The following is a 6,039-nucleotide window of genomic DNA, read 5'->3' as shown; positions in this document are numbered from 1 at the left end:
TGCAACTAGCATGGGTGATTCTAAATATGAATAAACAAGATAATGAACTTAGCAATATTACAAAATAGACATTACTTATGAGCCCTTACTCTGCTTCAAGCAAAAGTACAGTCTTGTGTATAGGTCTTTCTAAAACGGTCTTAGCTGAATGTTTTCCTTTGTTGTTCCGAGTAGTGTCACCGATGAGAAGTTTCACCTTTCTGACTCTGCCGTCAGCTCCTGGGGTGACTTCTACTACTCTGGCAAGTTTCCATTGGTTCCTTGGAACACAATCCTCTTGTAGCAGAACAATGTCATTTATCTGTGTGTTTCTGCGGTTCTTATTCCACTTTCTTCTCTGCTGCAGGTTTAACAGGTACTCCTTTCTCCATCTGGTCCAAAATACATTAGCCAAATACTGCACTCTTTTCCACCTTTTCTGCAGATAAAGATCTTCTTTGACAAATTCGCCAGATGGTGGTGAGATCACTTCTGACTTCATGGTCAAAATATGGTTTGGCGTCAGCGGCTCTGGCCCTACAGGGTCGTTGATACACTCCACAGTTAATGGTCGACTATTTACAATTGCCATGGCTTCATACATGAAAGTTCTTAATGATGAAGTATCTAATCTTGAGGCAGACTGGTCGAGAATGGATCTTAGAACATTCCTTATAGTACGGATCTGTCTCTCCCAGACTCCGCCCATATGACTAGCAGCAGGTGGGTTGAAAACAAAAGTAATGCCCAGCTCTTTAACCTTCTCTTGAGTTGCTTGCGGGAACAGTTCGTTTCTTGCACCAACGAAATTAGTGCCTTGATCGCAATGTAATTGACTGATCTTGCCACGTATTGCGATGAAACAACGAAGTGCATTGAGAAAACAGTCTGTACTGAGGTCATCCAGGACTTCTATATGGATAGCTCTTGAGCACATGCATGTAAACAACAGTCCATATCTCTTTACTTCTTTCCTCCCTTCCTTTACACAGAATGGGCCGAAGCAGTCCATACCGCTGTATGTAAATGGAGGGGTGGCTTCCAGTCTTTCAGATGGCAAATCGTTCATCCGTTGATCTTGATTGCATTTCCTGTATTTCCTGCATTTAACACATTTGTATATGAATGATGACACTTCTGTACTGCAGCCAATAATCCATATGCCATTAGCACGTATTTCATTGACTGTCATCCCTCGACCTTGATGATGTATCTTCTCATGGAAGTGTTTGATGAGAAGCTGTGAAACATGATGCTCTTTTGGCAGGATAGCTGGATGTTTGATGTTAGGATGGAGTGACGCTTGTGTTAGTCTTCCTCCCACCCTCAGGATATTGTGTTTGTCAAGGAATGGACTTAACTGGTGTAACTTGGAGCTTGATGCCTTGACTTCTTCCTTTTCTTTGAGCGACTTGATTTCTGTGCCAAATGATTCACTTTGGATGGTGCGTAAAATGAACTCCTCTGCATCCTTTCTTTCATCTAGCGTTGTGCTTTCCTTGGGCATTTCATTTAAGTTTTTTGCATACTTTACACGTCGCCGTAGTCTTGCTATTGCTTTGACAGCTCTTGTCCAATCTGAAAACTTGTGCAGTCGCTCTGAGAAAGGTTTATCTTCTTTTGTCTTCACTGTGAAAACTTGTGCAACCTTGAGTTCTGGGTCTTCCGTACTGATCTCGTTCACTTCGATTTCTTGTTTTGGTAGTTCCTTATCCCATAAGAAGCTCGGTCCTGTGAACCAATTGGAGTCTACAAGTTCCTTTGTCATGACTCCACGTGATGCGTGATCAGCAGGATTTTGTTGAGAGGCAACGTATTGCCATTGACTTGGTTCTGTACTTGACTTGATTCTCTGTACTCTGTTGGCAACAAATACATGGAATCGTTTTGCATCATTTTTTATATAGCCAAGAACGACCTTGGAATCAGTCCAGTAGTACTGCTGAAGATCTTGGATTTCTAACTCGTTCTTTAGAAAGTTAGCAGTTTTTGCAGCTACTGCAGCCGCTGAAAGCTCCAATCTTGGGATGGTAACCACTTTAGTAGGAGCTACTCTGGCTTTCCCCATCACAAGGGTGCATTGCACGTTTCCAGATTTGGTCACAGTTCTTAAGTATGAGCACACCCCATAACCGTGTTCACTGGCATCAGCAAAACTGTGCAACTCATACTTCAGATCTTGGTTGAATGTTGGTGGTACATAACAACGTGGTATCTTTATGGAAGACAAGTTCTGAAGGTCCCTGAGCCAAGCTTCCCATTGAGGTTTGAGATCTTCTGGAAGTGGCTCATCCCAACCCAGTTTTTTCTGACACATTCTTTGAAGGATTCTTTTGCCAACTAGAATGAATGGAGCAACAAATCCAAGTGGGTCAAATATTGAAGCCACTGTGGAGAGCACTCCTCTTCTAGTGAAGGGGTTGTCCTTTACAACAACTCTAAAGCAAAATGTGTCTGAGGTTACACACCAATGGACCCCTAAAGCCCTTTCCATCTTTGGCTCACCAAGAGCTAGGTCCAAATCAGTTGCTCCAGCTGCACATTCTTTCTTTGGGATAGTGGCAATCACTGTTTTGCTGTTGCTGACGAACTTATGTAGGTGGAGCTTTCCTGTGTTACAGAGTTCTCTGGCTTCTTTCACAAGCAGAATTGCTTCTTGCTCTGAGTCCACGCTGGCCAACCCATCATCCACGTAGAAGTTGCGTTGTACAAACTTCACAGCAGCTTCACTAAACTTGCCTTCACCTTGAGCAGCTAGGTGCTTAAATCCAAAGTTCGCGCATCCAGGCGAGGATGCTGCACCGAATAAGTGCACTCTCATACGAAAAACTGATGGTGGCTTATCCAGATTGCCATCCTCCCACCATAAGAATCGAAGATAATCTTGATCTTCTGGGGCGACTTGAAACTGATGAAACATACGCTCAACGTCGCAGATAATAGCCACATGCCCTTTCCGGAAACGACACAAAACTCCAACAAGGGTATTTGTGAGATCTGGGCCTGATAGAAGGTGTTCGTTTAGAGAGGTATTCTGAAACTTAGCTGAGCAATCAAAGACAACACGTATCTTATTTGGCTTTTGTGGATGATAGATGCCATGGTGAGGTATATACCATGCTGGTTGGTTTTTTAATTCAGCCTCTGGTACTTTCTCAGCATCACCTCTTATTATGATGTCATGCATGAATGCCACATAATCTTTGAAGTAGTGCTCGTCTTTCCTCAGGCGCCTTTCCAGGCACTTTAGTCTCAGTTCTGCACAAAGTTTGTTGTTGGGCAGTTTGGGTTTTTCTTGCTTGAAGGGTAGCGGCATTTCAAAATGACCATTTTGCTTTAGTTTTATACCGTCTTTCATTTTAGTCAGAAACAATAAATCTTCTTGTGACACTGGCTCTTTCTCAACACTTCTTTCAACAAAGTCCATCTCCAGCACTTTAATTATGTCAGCTGGATTGATCACTTCTTTGACTTTGTTTCTGCTTACAAAGTGGACTTCAGTTTTGAGCTTATGAGTGAGTTCTACTGCTGGCAGGACTTGTTTAACAATAACATGATGACTTACTCCTATTTCATCTTCATAATCATTCTCAGAGTTACTATAACCAATGATGCTCCAACCAAGCAGGGATTTCTGTGCAAATGGCTGGTCTCTTTTGCCACTAATCACCTCCAGAGGGAGTAAAGCTTGAGGACAGTTATATCCAATCAGTAATCCGACTTACAGTCGAGCTTAGGAGCCATTTCTTCTGATAGATGTGAAAGATGGGGCCAACTCTCTGCGGTAGTGTTTGTGGGAATGTGTGACCTATTGGCAGGAATATAGCTTCTGGTGTAAGTTGTTGGCAGCTTGATTCTGACTTCAGAGTTCATTCCTCTTACTTGTAAGTCCTTTAACTTGTGACTTGACACAATCCTTGTTTTGGAGGTCATAGTGGAAATCTTGAGTTGGACAGGTTCAAATTTTGTATTCAGTGATTCAGCTGTGTTCTTCAGGATGAAAGTTGTATCACTTTGAGTGTCGAGCAAAGCATACACAAGCCTTTCTTTCTCTGGTTCATCCACGGTCGATACATAAACTGGGATAACTGAGGAAGTACAACCCTTTGATTTTTGTTGTAATACTCTGTTGGATGTGACTTGCTGAGATTCTTGCTCTTGTGCTTCAGACACCTTTTCTGTCTCCTGATTGTGGTTTGTTGGTTGTTGATTATTCTTTGCTCTTTTCTCTTTATCCCCCTTTTCCCTGTCTTGATGTAGACAACTTGGGTGAGGTTTCTGACATCTGTCGCACACACTTCTAGACTTACAGTTCTTAGAGTTATGACCATACTTGAGGCAACCAAAGCACAGGTTTTCAGCCTTCACAAACTTAACTCTTTCTTCAACTGATATTTCCATCATCTTTCGACATTTATGTAGTGTGTGACCAGGTTTCTTACAAAAGAGACATGTAACAAATGTCTTTTCATTTGAGCTTGTGTTAAGAGTTTTAGCACTCAGGGTACCACTTCTTCTTGATTTGTCTTTGTATGGATGCTTGTTATCTAATTCAGTTGGCTTTATTGCCTGTAGTGAGGTAATCGGGTTGCATGCAATTCTTGCTTCTTTATTTAAAAATTTAACAAAATGACTGAAGTCAGGAAACATTTTGTGTTCATCTTGGAACTCTGTAACTTTCCTGTTCCAACGTGCACTTAACCAATCAGGTAACTTTGCTGCTATTCTCTGATTTTCCACACAGTCATTTAAAACTTGTAAACCTTGGACATATGGAATGGCTGATTCAACACTTGTTAAGAAATCAGCAAACTCACGTAAATCTTTACAGTCCTTGGCTGTGATTTTAGGCCATGATTGAATCTTGTCACGATAAGACTTGCCAATCACAAAAGGATCTCCAAATCTGTCTTCGAGCATTTCCCAAGCAGCACAATATGCTGTATCTGTTCCAGCTAGAAAGTGACCTTCGATAGCCTTCTTAGCTGAACCTCCAACGTACTTTCTCAAGAAGAAAAGCTTTTCTTGTGTTGGCAGATTTTTGCGATCAACCAATGTTTGAAAAGACAGCTTCCAGTCATTATACTGCAGCGGGTCACCTGTGAAGACTGCAGGTTCAGGCACTGGAAGTCTATTGGCTGTGATTGCTTCAGCAAGTGTCTTTACAAGATCAATGGAGGCTGCTTCACATGCAATTGGAATTTCTGTTTTCTGGACAAATCGTTGATTTGCAGGATCTTTAACTTGAGAAGGAATGAATGGCTTTGAGTGAACATTCAGAAAGCGTGATGGTAGAAGGGAGCTATCTTGTTTGACTTGTAAATGTACACTAGTAGGCGGTTCTTCACCCTCATTTCTTATGCTTTCAGCGTACACTTTTAATCTTGCTTGTGCTGCATTGTGCTTTTGCAGCTCTTTCAATAGTTCCACTTCTTTTCTTTTCTCTTCCAATTTTGTCTTTATTGTAGTGCTCTCTGTTAGAAATTGGGCTCTTTTCTTTGCATCCTCAACTTCAAGTTCTCTGATTTCTTCCTCACATTGATGTTGTGTTTTCATTATTTTAATTACCTCTTCTGTTGCTGCCACTTCAGCTGCAGCTTCCTGTCTTTGTTGCAGTGAAACTAGAGATGACTGCCTGGACATTTCAGAGATGGACTTTGACTTAAATGTGATCCTTGAGCTGATGCTGGATGTACTGCTTTCAAACACAGATTCAGAATCTGGCCAAGGAATACTATCTGGATCCCCATTTTCCTCCAAGAGGCACTTTGCCTTTGCTCTGGCAGCTTCACTGACAGCACAACAAACATCACATCTTCTCCGTATTTCTACATCAGGACTTTCAATCCTTCTAATATCATCATATGTGTTGCAGATATCAGTCATAATGGCGTCTATGGCACTCACAGCTTCAGGTATTAAATCAATATCTTCATTTTTCACCATTCTCTTAAAAGAGTTTATGTGATATTTCCATTTCTTGTAGAATCGCTGAAAATCCTTGGTCAAACCATGTAACTTTGCATCTTCCAAAGATTTTCCCTTTTCAGTGAGTGTGCG

The sequence above is a fragment of the Nothobranchius furzeri genome, chromosome 4 (genome assembly GCF_043380555.1).
Source record: "Nothobranchius furzeri strain GRZ-AD chromosome 4, NfurGRZ-RIMD1, whole genome shotgun sequence".
Taxonomy (NCBI): Eukaryota; Metazoa; Chordata; class Actinopteri; order Cyprinodontiformes; family Nothobranchiidae; genus Nothobranchius; species Nothobranchius furzeri.
Note: the sequence above shows the minus strand (reverse complement) of the source record.